The sequence below is a fragment of the Manis javanica genome, chromosome 2 (genome assembly GCF_040802235.1).
Source record: "Manis javanica isolate MJ-LG chromosome 2, MJ_LKY, whole genome shotgun sequence".
Classification (NCBI taxonomy): Eukaryota; Metazoa; Chordata; class Mammalia; order Pholidota; family Manidae; genus Manis; species Manis javanica.
The window spans coordinates 113,542,105-113,557,813 of record NC_133157.1 but is presented as its reverse complement, the minus strand read 5'-3'; the positions used below and the strand labels follow the sequence as shown (position 1 = coordinate 113,557,813).

At 42.7% G+C, this 15,709-nt stretch overlaps 1 long non-coding RNA gene across 1 annotated transcript in view; it reads right to left on the bottom strand.

Moving 5' to 3' along the window:
* Positions 1 to 7,583: 7,583 nt before the first annotated feature.
* LOC118968925 (uncharacterized) overlaps positions 7,584 to 15,709 on the bottom strand; it is a 28,920-nt gene continuing 20,794 nt past the window's right edge. The window contains exons 2-3 of the long non-coding RNA XR_005056813.2: positions 14,577 to 14,719; positions 7,584 to 7,748 (exon numbers count right to left, since the gene is read on the bottom strand). This is a non-coding gene — a long non-coding RNA (uncharacterized lncRNA). The remainder of the gene's footprint in view (positions 7,749 to 14,576; positions 14,720 to 15,709) is intronic.

The window sequence follows — 15,709 nt, the reverse complement described above, 5'->3', positions numbered from 1 at the left end:
CATATGTAGGTTTTTGTGTAGACATAGGCTTTCATTTCTCCTGGATAGAGAAAATGGGAGTGGAATGGCTAGATCATATGATATGTGCATTAAGTTTTAAAGAAATTGCCAGACCATTTTTCAGAGTAATTGTAGTATTTTACATTTCCAACAATAGCACGTGAGAGTTCCAATCCCTCTATATCCTGTAAGCACTTGGTGTGGTCAGACTTTTTTTTTAACGTTTAAATTGTTTTCCCCCACCTTTACTGAGATATAACTGACTTATAACATTGTGTAAGTTTAAGGTATACACTGTGATGATTTGATAAATGCATATATAGTGAAGGAATTAATACAATTAGGTTAACATACTCATCACCTCATGTAGTTAACAAATTTTCTGTTGGTGGCTGGCTGGTCTTCTAAATTGTACCTGTTCTAATAGGTGTGTAGTGGTCTTTCACAGTTTTAATTGTATTTTCCTAATAACTAATGATGCTGAGCATCTTTTCATGAGCTTATTTGCCATTGGTATATCTTCTTTATATATAAGAATATATCTTATATATCTTCTTTAGTACAGTGTCTGGTTAAGCCTTTTGCCCTTTTAAAAACCTTGAGTTGTTGAAGTGTTATTGAGTTGTTTATATGTTATGGATGCAAATTTTTTATCAGACATACAATTTGTAAGTATTTTCTCAGAGTCTGTGGCTTGTCTTTTCATTCTCTTAACAGTATCTAATGAAGAGCAGAAAATTTTTATTTTGATAAAGCTCAACTTAATTTTTTATGTATTATGCTTTCAGTGTCATAGCTAAGAAATCTTTCATAGCTAGCTAAAGGTTACAAAGGTTTTCTTGAAGTTTTACAGCTTAACGTTTTACATTTATGTCTGTGATTCATTTTGAGTTAATTTTGTGTATAATGTGAAGTATGGATGGAAGGTTTTGTATTGGTTTGGTTTTGAGTTTTTAAGGATATGGATATCCAATAGTTCCAGCACCATTTGTTGAAAAGGTTCTCTGTGCTGAGTTTCTCTTACGTCTACTTTGAACATCAGCTGTCCATATATGTGTTAGTTACTGTAGACAAAACATCAATACATGAAAGACAATTATATTTCTACACATTAGAATGAGCAATTGGAAACTGAAATAAATAAAACAAACCAATATAATTTGCAGTAGCACTGAAAAGTACGAACTACTTAGGGGTAACTGACAAAAGAAGAGAAAGATATGACACTGAAAACCAGAAACCATTGCTGAGAGGAATTAAAGAAGACCTATAAAATGGAGAGATATAACAAGTTTGTGGATTGGACAAATCAATATTGTTACGGTGTCATTCTTCCCAAATCAAAATTCTAGCAGGCTTTCTTACAGAAATTGGCAAACTGTCTACAAAATTCACATGGAAATGCAAAAGATCTATCACAGCCAAAGCAACTTTGAAAAAGAACTGAAATGGAATAACAACACTTCTGATTTTGAGACTTATTATAAAGCTACAGTAATCAAGACAATGTGGTATTGGAGTAAAGAGCTCAGAAGAGAAGTGTATACAAATTATTAAATTTTCTAGTTGGGCATATGAATCTTGGTCAGAAAGTATACAGAGCAGTCCATTCTTTATCACTCGCTGAGTAAGTAATACAATCTTAGATCTGTTTCTGCTAGTTTATAGTGCTAATAGACACAGCAGGTTATTATCTGTTCTAATTCAAAAGGCTTAATTCTGGGGGGAAGTCCATCACCTTGGGCCAGTGGTAATTTACTTCTTAATGATCTTCACAACCTGAAAGGCTGCAGATGATTTGCCAAAAGAGCTGGAGAAGATGGTGATTTGCCTGAAAATGAATACCCTACTCACCAGTTTGGGTTTGGTTGTACTGGGTGTCAGTGCACATGGGGTGTCTTTAATTTATGTGTCTTTATTAAAATATGTTTTAAATCATTTTTCAGAATTCTGGGATGTTTTGTCCAAATGTTTTACTTTTTATTTCAAACCAACTTTCTGGGAAAACAAATGTCAGTGCATAAGGACTTGTAAGTGTCTCCTTTTGTAATTATCTAGGGAAAGAGAAGAGCTGTAGTCAAGTGTGAGCTTTTGTTCACTCAGCCCTATAGATAAAAATTGGCCAGCCCAAACTATATGAAAATGAATTTGAGTGGTTTCTGGAATATTCATTCACTGCAAACATTGAAGGAGCATCTCCTGGTCCTGAGGGCTGGTCTAGGCACCAAGATACCCAGCTCTCAAGGAACTTGTATTTCAGAGGCACGGAGAGAACAGACATGAATTATTAGTGAACAATTAAAAAATAATTCCGGTTCACAACAATGAAAATGTACTTAATGCCACTGAATTGTACACTTAAAAATAGTTAATATGGTAAAATTCAGGTTATGTTCATTTTATTAAAAATAAAAAATAAAAAAAGGTCAGAATGAGCCCATATAAAGAATATGAAAAATCATAACAATTCTAGAGGGCAATATCTACCTGTAAGGCTGAATTAACTCTCTTTTGTTTTGGTTTCCAAAGCACCTATGTCATACCACCCACATCCTGGCTGATGAAACCTCATCCTACCTCCGCCTCCAGTAACAGAGCAATGTGAGCCCCTAACAGCTGCCCAGAACCCCCCACCTGCCCCTTTTCAGTGACCATCTCTGCAGCACTAAGGAAGTTCTGGGTAGAAAAATGGAGGCAGTGGGAGAGGCATGTCTTGCCTGCCAGGGTAAAAAGGGAAGAGAAGCTCATGCTACTGAATACTGGAGTCTAATCGAGGACCAACATCTTCCACTCAGGGTGCCATGGGGCCTTTGGGGGAGTTCTTTGAAGGAAAACTACACAGTTGACTCTTGAACAGTGAAGGGGTCAGGGGTGCTGACCCCTGCACAGTCAAAAATATGTGGATAACCTTAGACTCCCCAAAACTTAACTATTAACCCTACTGTTGACTAGAAGCCTCCCTGATAAGATAAATAGTTGATTTAACATGTATATGTGTTATTTACTGTAGTCTTACAATAAACTAAGCTAAAGGAAAAGAAAATGTTTTTCAAATTGTTGCAAATCTCCAAAAAATTTTCCAATGTATTTATTGAAAAAACTCACATGTAAGTAGACCCATGTAGGTCACACCTGTGTTGTTCAAGGGCCAACTTATTATCAAGCAGAAGGTATGGTCAGTCCAGAGCTTTCCCCAGCCTCCTGTCCGGAGCTGGCATTCCAGAGCATAAGGAATATTCCCCAAAGGCCCCACATCCTCAGAAACTTGCTGACTCTTATTCTTGCCCTGTGAAGCCCTTGTGGGCTTGGGGAGTGAGGAGAATAACAAGCCTACAGGCTGGTCAGACTGGTGTGCAGGTAAGGCTCCAAATCAGCATAAGGGGAGCTGAGAGGCAGAGGAAGTTGTTCATTTAGAATCTCTTTATTTCTGGGTATCAAAACACAGCTTGAGAGCCTCCTGGTCCTCAAAATCAGCTGTGTCAGAATCACCAGTGGAATAAGGGTCCCAAACCTCCCTGTGGCTGGTGGGAGTAAGCTGAGATGGCAGAGCCAACTGCTTGGATATTGGAGGTGGATCACCTCCCTGGAGTGGAATTTGAGAGGAATGACACCCAAGACTTTCTAAACCTAAGTGGATCTGATACCATGATTTGCCATTGAACTTTATCCTTTGAATCCTGAAGGCTTTCCCAGGAGCCCCATTTCCCTAGTAGGTCTTTAGTTCAGTTTGCGATATTAGGATGTGGTGAATAGTGGCAGGTTCACTTGTCTTTTTATTTCTTAACCTGGAGATGCTGTTGGTGAGCCACAGGGACCTTTGTCCCCCTAAACCATGTATGACCTGCATTCTGGAGATTGGGGCTCTGCTGACGCACCTAGCAGATACCTTCCGTGACCCTAAGCTGGAATCCTGATGCCCCCTCATTACTATGCCCATACTCAGATCCTTTGCCAAACTCTCCACAATAGAGAGGAGTGTTGTAGGAGAGGTTTTCTTTCTTTGCTTTGGATTACATCTCTCTAACTTTTAAATGAACTGCTTCAAGGAAACACAGGGGTCAGTGGGTTGTTGAGTTGGAGCACTCCTCATTGCCTTCATAAACACCCATGCACAATGTCGGCAGGGCTGGAGGCCAGAATGGAATCCCTTTTGGGGAGACATACAAACACAAAAAATTCCACCAGAAAAGCTTTCAGTTATTTAAGAAATATGTTGTAGACCATTGTCATTACCCACATGGGTACCAACAGGCCAGTGTTGGGCTGGGTGTGAGCAGGCCCCACTGAGGGCACCCAAGGGCAGGGCTTGCATGTGGCTCATCTGTAAACCCAGCACCCCAATACCACCTGGCACATCAAGGGCCTTAGAAAGATACTCTGAGTAAATGAATACATGCAGAGTGTTTTCTATTTTAAGCATCTGTGAATTTATTTGCTTCATTCCATCCATACTCTCTAGCCCTTGGGAACAGAGAAAAACAAGTTATTCCTGAAGAAAAGAAGGAAAATAAAACCACAGAAATGCAAAGCCAAATGCAGTCCATGGACCAAGTCAACCTTCCAGGTAAGAGGTGAATCTGAACTCTGTCATCTGGCTGATTCCTAGGAGCCAACCGCTCTCTTGCAGGTATATGATGTGTCCCGCAAAGGAGGAAAGTCTATCCCACTAGCCTCTCCTCTGAGGACATAATGTGGACAAGAACTATTGCATAGCATCTACAGACTATTTCTAGGCTCAGCATTTCAAGCCACTCTCACAGCAGCCAGAGCCTGTGTGATTGGGCTCTAGGCTTACTCCTGGTTTGAGAGCTGGCCAAACAGAATTCAGTTCAATTCTAAAAGTTGGGACTAACTGTGCCAGGCACTGCTGACAAAATAGAAACATGAGTAGACAACAGTCCCTGCCCTTAAGGAAATGCTCTGTGTTTTTCTCTGAGCCACAAGATAATAAACTGTCAGCAAAGCAATTTATTTCGAGATGTTTCTTATGGACATTATGAGTGTTAAGCTATGCCATGCCATACAGGGTGAGTCTTGACACTGCACACAAATCCCTCTTAGATAGTGGGCTGTGGATGAATGAGCACTGTGAGTACCAAGTTGCTGCCACAACTTTTCAGAATGAATCATCTTTAAGTCAGGTCATAATTTCACGAAGAAACAGAGCTTGACAGGAAAACCAGAGCTTTTGGGGGAGCAGCTGATCTTATAAGACCTTAGACCTATGATAATTGTATAAAATTACAAAGAACTTTATCATATTATGTATAATCTCATTTGAACCTTACAACCTAGCAAGTGGGGGACAGGAGAACTACTTCAATTGAGATATGGAGAAGTTAAAGGGCCTGGCAAAACTCACGTAATTTGGAAATTAGACTAGGAATCTCTCTACTGATTACTTCCTTTAAATCAGTTTGAATTTATTTGCAGCTTCCATTATGTAAAAAAAAAAGACTAATCCAGGGGCATTGTTGCAAAATGATGTTTTTACCCATTAATCTCTCCAACTGTGTACTAGAATGGTGTTTTAGAAGTCATTTATTTTTCTGTTCTTCTCTACTTCTCCCATACTACCTCCATGGTTATTGAAAGGTTTTTTCCAAAGGTCAATGTTTACTGCCCTTACTCAAGAGATAACCAGCTGGTCTGGCTAAGAGACAGTTCACAGATTGCATCAATTTGGATATTTTCATTTGAAAGGAGCAAACCTAACTCAGACAGGCTCAGACCATTATGAATGTTTTTGGCTGTAAAAGAAATTTTATTCTGCAACTAAAACACAAGTTCTGTTGTGATTTGCAAGATGTTAGACTAGAACATATCATTTAGGGTGGGACCACTCAGCTCCCTGCTGGGACAGAGGAGTTATTTAGGGAAGCTGAAGAGGTTATAGTGGGTGCTCAAGCGGTGGAAGGTCAGAGCACTGGTCCAGTTTCACACGTTTGGGGGTAGACAGTACATGTGGTCCCATACATCTGGACTGGCATGGGGTGGGGAATCCTGACATTAAGTCTGAGCAGGTCATGATCCATGAGATTAATGGGCAGTCAGGCTTGGGTTTTCGTTGGGTGAGTGGAAACTTAGTGAGCATGGGGACTTTTCACAGGCCTTGACAGGAGCCTCTGTGGGGCAAGCTTCAGGCGTGGCTTGACCAGAGGTTGGGCCCCCTTCCCCAGAATTCTCTTCACCCTTCTCTCTTCCTGGTTTTGGCTTTGTCAGATCCTTCTGCCATGGTCCCAAGATGATCACGAGCTTCAGCCCAAGGACGTGCTTCCTCACTAGCTGTGGAGAGCCATGAAGATCTTCACATTTCACTGGACCCACTTGGTTCGAATGCCTCCTTGTCCCTGGGTTAAGTCTGCCCTTTCCACTCCTGCCTACTTATCAAAATCCTCACCATCAACAGAAGCAATTACTCATTCCTCTGTGTTCCCATAGCAAGCATTTATTCCTCAACTATGGCCCTTGGCAGATTCTGCTTCCATGTGTCTTTCTTAGCCAATAGACCGTCTGCTCCTGCGTGACTGGGTCTTTGTGCTTTCCCACTAAGTGCCTAGCATTCTCAATACATATTGGTTAAATGAAAGAATTAATGAATAAATGAATGAACAAATGAATGAAACGATAGAATGAGAACCAAGGTCCACTCTCTAGGAAGAAGCAACTTGGATTTACTGACAATGCTTTCCTCAAGCTGCCTTCAGAATTTCCTTTCCCTCTTCCAGGCCACTGCAGGGAGCCCCCACTGTGGGAACATGAAGCTTCGGAAAGAATTTACCATTTTAGGGTGGGGCAGGCAGTTCACTACTAGTGGGCCCAGGGACTCAGGGCCCAGCAGAGAGGTCCTGCTGAGAGCATCTGCAAACTGCTCTGTGGGGAGATGAGGTGGATGTGGCCACAGCTCAAGTGCATAAATGAAAGGGGGAGTCAGTTCCCAGTGTGGTGGTGCTTCTCAGGGCCATTGCCTTGCTTTTTCCACCATGTCGACCAGGGTGGGATTCCTCACCCACCAGCTCTGTGACCTTGGGCAAGCCACTCAGGCTCCTTGGGCCTCTCATTTTTCTCAGTCCAGAAAACAGACTAGATAAACTCGAAGGTCTCCATCATCTCAGGTCCCCTGTATCAAGAATGGGGATAGATAGCAGGCGATGAAGAGCACAAAAGGCCTTTTGAGTATCCCCAAGCTCCCCTCACTGATGAAAATGCTGTACCTTTTCTTTTCTTTTCAGCTGATTCTGAAATTCCACTTTGTCCTCTAAGCCAAGACTTCATCTCATTCAAAAAAGGCCAGCCTGCCTTCCCCATGATTCTAGCTTACTGATATATAAAGCAAGTCCATTATCTGTACAGTGTTATACTGTGAGCATGCTCCTTCCTTTTGGGCAGTTCCCACCTGCACTTTGTTAAAAGTGCAAATGTGCAGGGATGGAGTTTATTTCAGCACATGTGCATGTGTGTGCGTGCGCATACACCCACACTCATTCATTTACACACACCTACAACCCACCTCTGTTGGGCTCTTCTGTTATTTTCATTCTGAAATCATATTACCATTTCTATAATGAAAAGCTACTTACATTTAACCATAGTGTTACTGGTTCCTTTGCTCACACATTCTCCACATCCCATGTCTTCCTCTTGGATTCTTTGGGGCTGCTGTGCTTCTTTCCCACACAGGGAAGCCACTGCCAGCCAGGGTGTATGGGTCGCCTCCTTTTGAAAGGAGGATGAGCTGGAGCAGTGTCCTGAGTAACAAACAACACCCCTGAGGAATGGGGAGCCTGTCACACAGAAAGGCTATCCTTTGTGCATGTCTACTGCATGCGATGGTCCCACGGTATTTATGTTGTTATGACCTGTTTCCAAGCCTCAGATGGAAAGCAGGGCTAAGGAGGAAGCCTGGGGAGAGAGAGTCACTCAAAGTTCCATGGAAAGCCAGGATTGGGGTTAGAGTTGCCTCTCACCTGGTGGTCCTAGGGCCACTTGCCCGCTTGCCAGTGACTGGGATGTGGAGCTGTGTGTGGCACCCCCAGATACTGTGCCCAGACCGAGACACCCCTCACCTGGTGTGTCTGGGTCGGCTGTGATGGACTCGTGCTGTGGGACCCCCACTCCCCACTTTTCTTCTCTCCTCCAGGTGAGGGTGAGCCTCAAGCAAGTACTGATGCTTCTCCTGGGAGTGACACTTCCTGTCCCTTAAAAATGACAGGCCCCACAGGCGCCACAGGTACTACAGGTATGGCTGGGGTTTCCGTGTAGGTGAGCTTGGCCATAAAGCCAGATGCAAGAAAGGGAAGGCTGGTGGCCCAGAGCAGCCCTCCAGCAGCTGGGCAGAGTTGCCCCATAGGTGTAAAAGATCACCAAGCGCCCGCATCTGACCCGCAGTCCTCAAACATGCAGAAAGCAAGTGTCAGGAAGAGGAGAAACAGGCCCGAGGGCGGCATCTCGAGGCAGAAGAACCAGAAACCCACCCATGGCCTCTCTAAGCTTCACACCCCTTCCATCAGCTGAGCAACCCTAACTCTCTCCAGCCTGCGCAGCCCAATAATTAGCATAAACTGAGCATCCTCCCCTCTCTCTTCTGCACAGATTTTCAAAAACATACAGAAGTGGCTACCACCACAGAGATGTTCATATTTGCAGTCAAGTACCAGATAGCAGGTGGGTAGGACTGCTTTGACTGACAATGTACAGCAGACAGACACTGTGGGCCGTGCAACTTGGTGGGTTGGTGGTTGGTGATTAATTAGTTGGTTAGTTTAATGACTTACTCCTTACACTGTATAATGCTTATAAGAGTAAAAGAGTAATCCAGATATTAACCTAAGCAATCACAGGAATGGGTTACAGTAACCAGGCACTTCCTCCCAACTAGTCCTACATCTGTGGGGGCGTGTGGGGCCGAGGCGAAGTGGGAGGGATGCAGTATAACCAGGGAAGACAGAAAATATGTCCCGTAAACATTAGAGTTGTTTCTTGGTAGGAGGAAAAAAGGGGCTTTGAGGGGTTAAAAAACAAGCTTATAGCAACAGAGAGTAGAATGGTGGTTACCAAGGGTGGGAAAGATGGAGACACATTCAAACTTGCAGTTAGAAGATGAATCAGTTCTGGGATCTAGTGTGGGGCATGGTGACTATAGCTGATAATACTGCATTATATACTTGAAAGTTGCTACGGAAGTAGAGCTTAAATGGTCTCACCACAAAAAGGAAATGGTAATTACGTGATGTGATAGAAGTAATTATGTGATGATTATGCTAAAGCTGCAGTCATTACCACTTTGCAATATATAGTCAGTCGTTGAACAACATGAGTTTGAACTGCATGGGCCCACTTACACACAGAGTTTTTCAATAATATGTTGGAAAATTTTTTTGGATATTTGAGACAATTTGAAAAAATATTTCCTTTTCTCTAGTTTAGTTTATTGTAAGAATACAATATATAACACATGCAAAATATGTGTTAATTGACTGTTTTATGTTATCAGTAAGGCTTCCTGCCAACAGTAGGCTATTAGTAGTTAAGTTTGGGGGGAATCTAAAGTTATATGTGGATTTTTGACTATGCTGGGTGTTGGGAGCGGTTGGCACCCCTCACCCCTATGCTGTTCAAAGGTCAGATGCACAAATGTATCATATCATCACGGTGTATACCTTACCCTTACACAATGTTATATATCAGTTATAGCTGGGAAAAAGAAAAAGAGAAACGGGCTTTGAGGTATATCTAACATTGATAAATGGATGGATGGATGGATGGATGGATGGATGATAGAAAGCTTGCTTACTCTAGGACACAGGAAAGCAGCATTTGGGAACTACGAACACATTCTAGAGATGCTAATGTGTTTATCATTTATCTTTATATTGCAACATTTCTTTTACCCGCCACAGGCCTCACTCATGGCTCCTTAACTGAGGCCTGGCCTCTGAGCCTTTCTGAAGAGCATGCCTGTCAGTTCATCCCCCAGAGACAGCCAGTCCCTTGAGGAACCCTCCATACCTCACCAGGCCCTTCCAGGGAGAGAGCTACATTCTGAGATGGGAAAGCAGAAACTGAAGTGCCCACCTCTTCCCAGAAATCCTTGCTCCTGGAGGGACTTTCTCAGCCTGCTCTGGAACCTCACCAGGACAGGCCTTGCTGAGCTGCTTCTCTGTTGACAGTGGCTGGCTGCGTCCTCCTGCTGATCAGCGTCCTCCTTCAAAGTGGACTCACCTGGCAGCAGAGATAGTGAGTCCTGTCTTCTCAAGGAAGCCCTTGCCTAAGCTGGCGGTGAAGCCCAGCATGGGGAAAGCCCCTGGCAGAGACCCCTGCCCCCAGCCCACCTCATTCTGCTACTAACCTCATGCAGCTCAGGGAGTGGTAGACAGAGAACTGGCCAATGCACGCATTTCTAAGGAGTCAGTCAGTAGGTATTGAAGCCACAGGGAAATGGGAAAGCAAAGGAGATTAACATTTGTTGAGCCACTAGTGTATGCCAGGCTTGATGCTTATTTGCTGAACATGATCACCATCTATCTTCTCAGAAACCTTTGGAATAGCTACAGCTTAGGCAGATTAGGCAACATGGGCAAGATTGCACAAACAGCAGAGGTCAAACACACCATGAATGTAGAGCCCCAGACCTGTCTGCCCGATCCCCTGGCTAGAGAGGAACCAAAGGCAGCATCCCCTGCACTTCTCCCTTCCTGCACCCCTTACCCCACACTGCAGCCACTCACACCACAGCTCCCTTGACTTAAACATGGCCCGTGGGTGGCCTTATTGCACCAACTTAAATTATCAACCCTGACTGCAGATTAGAACAACTGGGTGAGATTTTTAAAAATACCAATGCTTGTGCCCCAACTAGAGTCTCTGGGGATGGGCCCCAGACAGCAGTGCTATTTTTTTTTTTCAGTTGAGATAAAATTAATCATTTCTGGCTGGTAGTCAAACCAGCCAGAGAGAAATCATCATTTTAACCATTTTTAAGTGTACAATTCAAGGGTGTTCAGCACTGCTTTGTATATACCCAAACTATCTAATCACACATGAAAACATTTCTGTCACTCCAAAAAGAAACAGCATGCTTCCCAACTCCTCATTCCCCCCCATTCCCTGCAACCACTGATCTGCTTTCCATCTCTATGGGGTTGCCTGTTTCAGACATTTCAGATAAATGGAATCATACCGTATCTGTCCTTTTGTGGCTGGGACATCAGTACCTTTATAAGTTCCTAGGGTGCATCTAATACATATGCATCTAGTCTTGACAACTCTGCACCAGGCGAACAGGTCTCAGACTTGAGTGGGCATCAGAATTTCCTGGTGGGCTTGTTAAAACACACACTGCAGGTCTGATTCAGCAGGTCTGGGGTGGGCCTGAAAGTGAGCATTTCTAAAAAATCCCCATGTGGAACTGATGCTGCTGCTCCAGGGACTAAACTTTGAGAACAATTGCACTAGACTAATAGTATTATGGATCAAGAGAGTGGAACAATCACACACACACACACACACACACACACACACACACACACACTGGCCAGTCTCTTCTCCCTTTACACAGTGGATGAGGGAGACCTACTATGTCACATCTTGACTGTCCAGGGTGTCCCGAACACACTCTAGAGGGCACTCTGGCCAACCCTGATATAAACTCCCTAGTAAGACTCTAAGAAGACATAGATACCCTTCAAAAACCAAAGGTCTTAGATCCTGTAGTTAGACCAGCCAGAGAGAAATCATCAGATTTCTTCCATTCTCATATTGGTCATCAGACCCACAATATACTCCTGATTTTCCTCATGTGAATTAAAAAGTACAAACTATTTGGCAATGCCAAGGATAAACCTGTAGGATTATTATATTAGTAATTATTCATATGCCTGGCAGTCTACCAATTCCAATACTGGGCTAGGTGATCACGGAGGCATTCTTTTAGGATTACATGAGATGACGTTTGTCAGGGGCCCGACACAGTGTAAACACTCGTTCCTTGTCCTCTTCTTCCCTCACTGACAAGACTTAATGCCTATCGAGGAACTTTTCATTTGGAAACTTAAAGCCCCAACACCTTCAGACACAAAGGGATGAAGCTATTTGGGTGTGGTAGAGGTTTGAAGTTTATGTTGTGAAATAAAGAATGGACTGCAACTGTATGAGTTCCCACAATAACCAAAAACCTCCCAGAATTAAAATCTTCCAGGAGACTTAAAGATCTCAGACTGACCCGGTCAAGAAAGCCAGTCCAAAAGCCTTCCTCCAATCTAATTTCGCCTGATAATGCCCTCTTGTGGCCAAACAGAAATCATACATGTTATTATTTTATTTTATTTTACTTCATTCTACTTATTTATTTTTTGAGCAATTACTAGCCAGTAATAAGTTAGAGTTGGCCTACACTGGCTCCTAAGGGCCAAAAGTTAAATTTTCAGGAATTTTGCCGAATGTTTTTAAGCAGAGCCATTATAAAAAATTTAAGTATATGAACTTATAATTAAATAAATTATATTAAAAACAAAGTTAATACTCAAAATTAATCACTTTATAATTATTTTATATAATACTACTTTCTTTTTTCTCAGAGTTATTTGCACCTATTGTGTCTGTATCAAGAAAATACTATGTAATTGTTTGCTATTGCACATCTCTTTCCAATCCAGTTTTCTGTATACTGATGTCACATTGGTAGCTTGGAACTGGGCATAGTGGGAGTAATTACACCATGGAAGTAGGCAAACTTTTTCAGAGAACTGGTTGTTAAACTCACCAGCACACCACTTCTTGGAGCCTTGCTCCATGGGAGCTCAGAACAAGGTAGGAAGTAACCAGGTATTCCTTGGGCTAAGTAAGGCAGAAGTCCAGGACTGTGATGCTCAATATAAGAGCCACTGGTCACATGTGGGTATTTAACTTTAAACTTAAATAAGCTTAACACAATTAAAAATTCAGTTCATTGGTTGCACTAGTCCTATTTTCAAGTGTCCAACAGCCACATGTGGCTATGTTATTGGACAACATAGATACAAAATATTTCCACCACCAGAGAAAGTTCTTAAAGTGCATCAGTGGCTAGAAACTAGGAGTTTTCAACTCAAGAAAATCATTTAGCACAATTAGTTGCTTTTATTATACCTTTTCTGGAGCTATTATTCTCTAAATAGTTCAAAAAAATTTGTCAAAGGGTGCACACTTGCAGTTAGAAGATGAATAAATTCTGGGGATCTAATGCACAGCACCATGATTATAGTAAAAAATAGTATATTATAAATTTCAAAGTTTCCAAGAGACTAAACCTTAAATGTTCTCACCACAGAAAAGAAATGACAGTTATGTGATGGTGATGGAGGTGTTCGCTCACCCTACGGTGATAATCAAATTGCAATATATAAACATATCAAATCAGCACATTGTATACCTTAAACTTGCACAATGTTATGTGTCAAATGTATCTCAATAAAAGAAAAAAACTATTACAAAAATATTTGCTATGTACCAGGCTCTTGATAAGGGCCAAAGATAAATACAAATGGTCCCCACTCTCAGGAGCTCATAGATGAGCAGAGGAGAAGAGAAAAAAATAGATACTTTAAATATAATCTGTTAGAGTCTAAAATTGATGTGTTATAGGAGCAAAGAGAGAAGACACTTAGCCCTACACGGGTGGTGCCAGCAAGGGTTTTAGAGATGATGGTGCCTGAGATGCATGAAGTCAAAGAAAGGCAGGAGTCACTGCTCAGCACAGAGAAAATGGGCAGAGGAAAGCAGAGTGGTGCAGCTACAGATGTCTGGGACACACCAAGCAGCTCTAAGCACTGAGTGTCAAGTACATGGGGCAGCGGAAACATGAGATTGTGGGGATGGACAGTGACACAGTGACCAAGACATGGAAGACCACGCCTGACTGAAGGGCTTGGACTGTGTCCTGAGGGCTACAGAGAGCCCCAGAAGCTTTACTTATAGGACAGGCTGTAGCACTGGCCCTCTGAGTGGTCTGACTTTGAGGCAGGTAATAGTGGGGGCAGTTTGGTTATGTTATGACGGAATAAATTTGCACAAGAGATGATGCAGGCATGAACTAGGTCAGTGGTTGTAAGTTAAAAAGGAGAAGAATCAAGAAATATGCAAAGGAGGTCAAGGTAGCAGTATTGGCTGCTGATTGGAAGTGGAGGTTAAGGAAGAAGTTTTAGAGAATCAATAGTGGGACCATGTGGTCACAAACACAAGGATGAAATGGAAGGTGAGGGGCTATGTAGTACACAAGAACCCAGGGGCAGCCAGTCTCAGCCTCTGGAGGGCGGAAGAGGCCTTGAGGTCAGATTTCAGCATATGGGAAGGTAATGATACCCTGGGGCGGAACCTAAAGTTAGCAGGTCAGTGGGAGCTTACGTTGAATGCTCTACCACATCAGTTTGGGGAGAACCCATTTTTCTTGGTGCAATATTACACCTATGACTATTACTTAGTTATATCATTACAGGAGGAAGAGTAGAAGAAGAATCTAGAAAACCAAGAGTGCTAAGAAGCCAAGAACAGCCCACAGAAGTCATGGAGCACAAGTGAAATCAAAGAAGTCGAACACTCACCCAAGAGGCACCTCCTGTGATCCCTTGTATCTGGAAAGCTCTGAAGTCCCTCACAGAACACCAGACATCTGCACACCCACCATGAAGCTCTGTAGTATCAACCAGTGAGCTCGATCTGCTTCTAGGCAGCATTTCCAAGGTCACTGGAAGAACAGAACTCTCAGTCTTATTTTCATGTATATGTATTAATTAAAGCTTGAATGGCATGGAACTCTCTCTACACCACATAGAGCATAAAGAAAAGAAGCCTCATGTTAATGTCATCCCAACTTCCCAGTCAAAAAATCCAAGGAAAACCCTAGCACTAATGTAAATTCACATACACACACTCCCTATGTAAGGTCCTATGAAATTGCACCTTGTCACATGATCCACGCAGTTCCCTTCCCAGCCTCTGTTGGACTAGCCCATTCTCCCAGTCATATTCCTGAATGAACAGTCTCTAAGAACTCCAGACTGTTAGCTATGAATCTTTTTGTTCTTAACTCAGTCCTCTAAACTAGCCCTCTTCCCCTGAACCCTCAATTTTGAAGTTCAAAGAACAGAGGCCATGGAAGAATTACCAAGGCAGGGTAACAACAAAGAGGGCAACCAAGCCCTTAGAACTGTAGAGCTTCAATATTTGAAAGGATTTTACTGGAGTTAAAGTTGGGAAAAGAAGGATAAACTGGTCCCAGGTGGCAAAGTATAGGAAGAAATCTTCACCTGTACATTACTAACCGGCTCTTCAAGAGTTCATTTCCTTGGGATTGCTAGAAAAGATACTCTGAATTTGGCCTGCACGAATTTGATGTTTGCAGATAGACACGCAATCTGCAAATGTGTGTATTTCCAAATCACTGTCATAAAAACACTCATAAGGGATCAATACATTCAATGTTTATGGGAGGAAAGAAAGAAGGAGGCAGTGGGGAATGAGGACGAAGACCATGTTAAGAACATGACTCTGGAGAAGCTACACCGATGGTCCTCAGACTGTCAGCAAAATGCTTAGCAAAGCAGAATCACCTGGAGGCCCAGATGGCTGGGCCGACGTCCAGAGTTTCTAAGTCAGGACATCTGGGGTGAGGCCCAAGAATTTACATTTCTGACAAGCTGCAGTTGGTACTGATGGTGCTGGCTGGGGACCACAC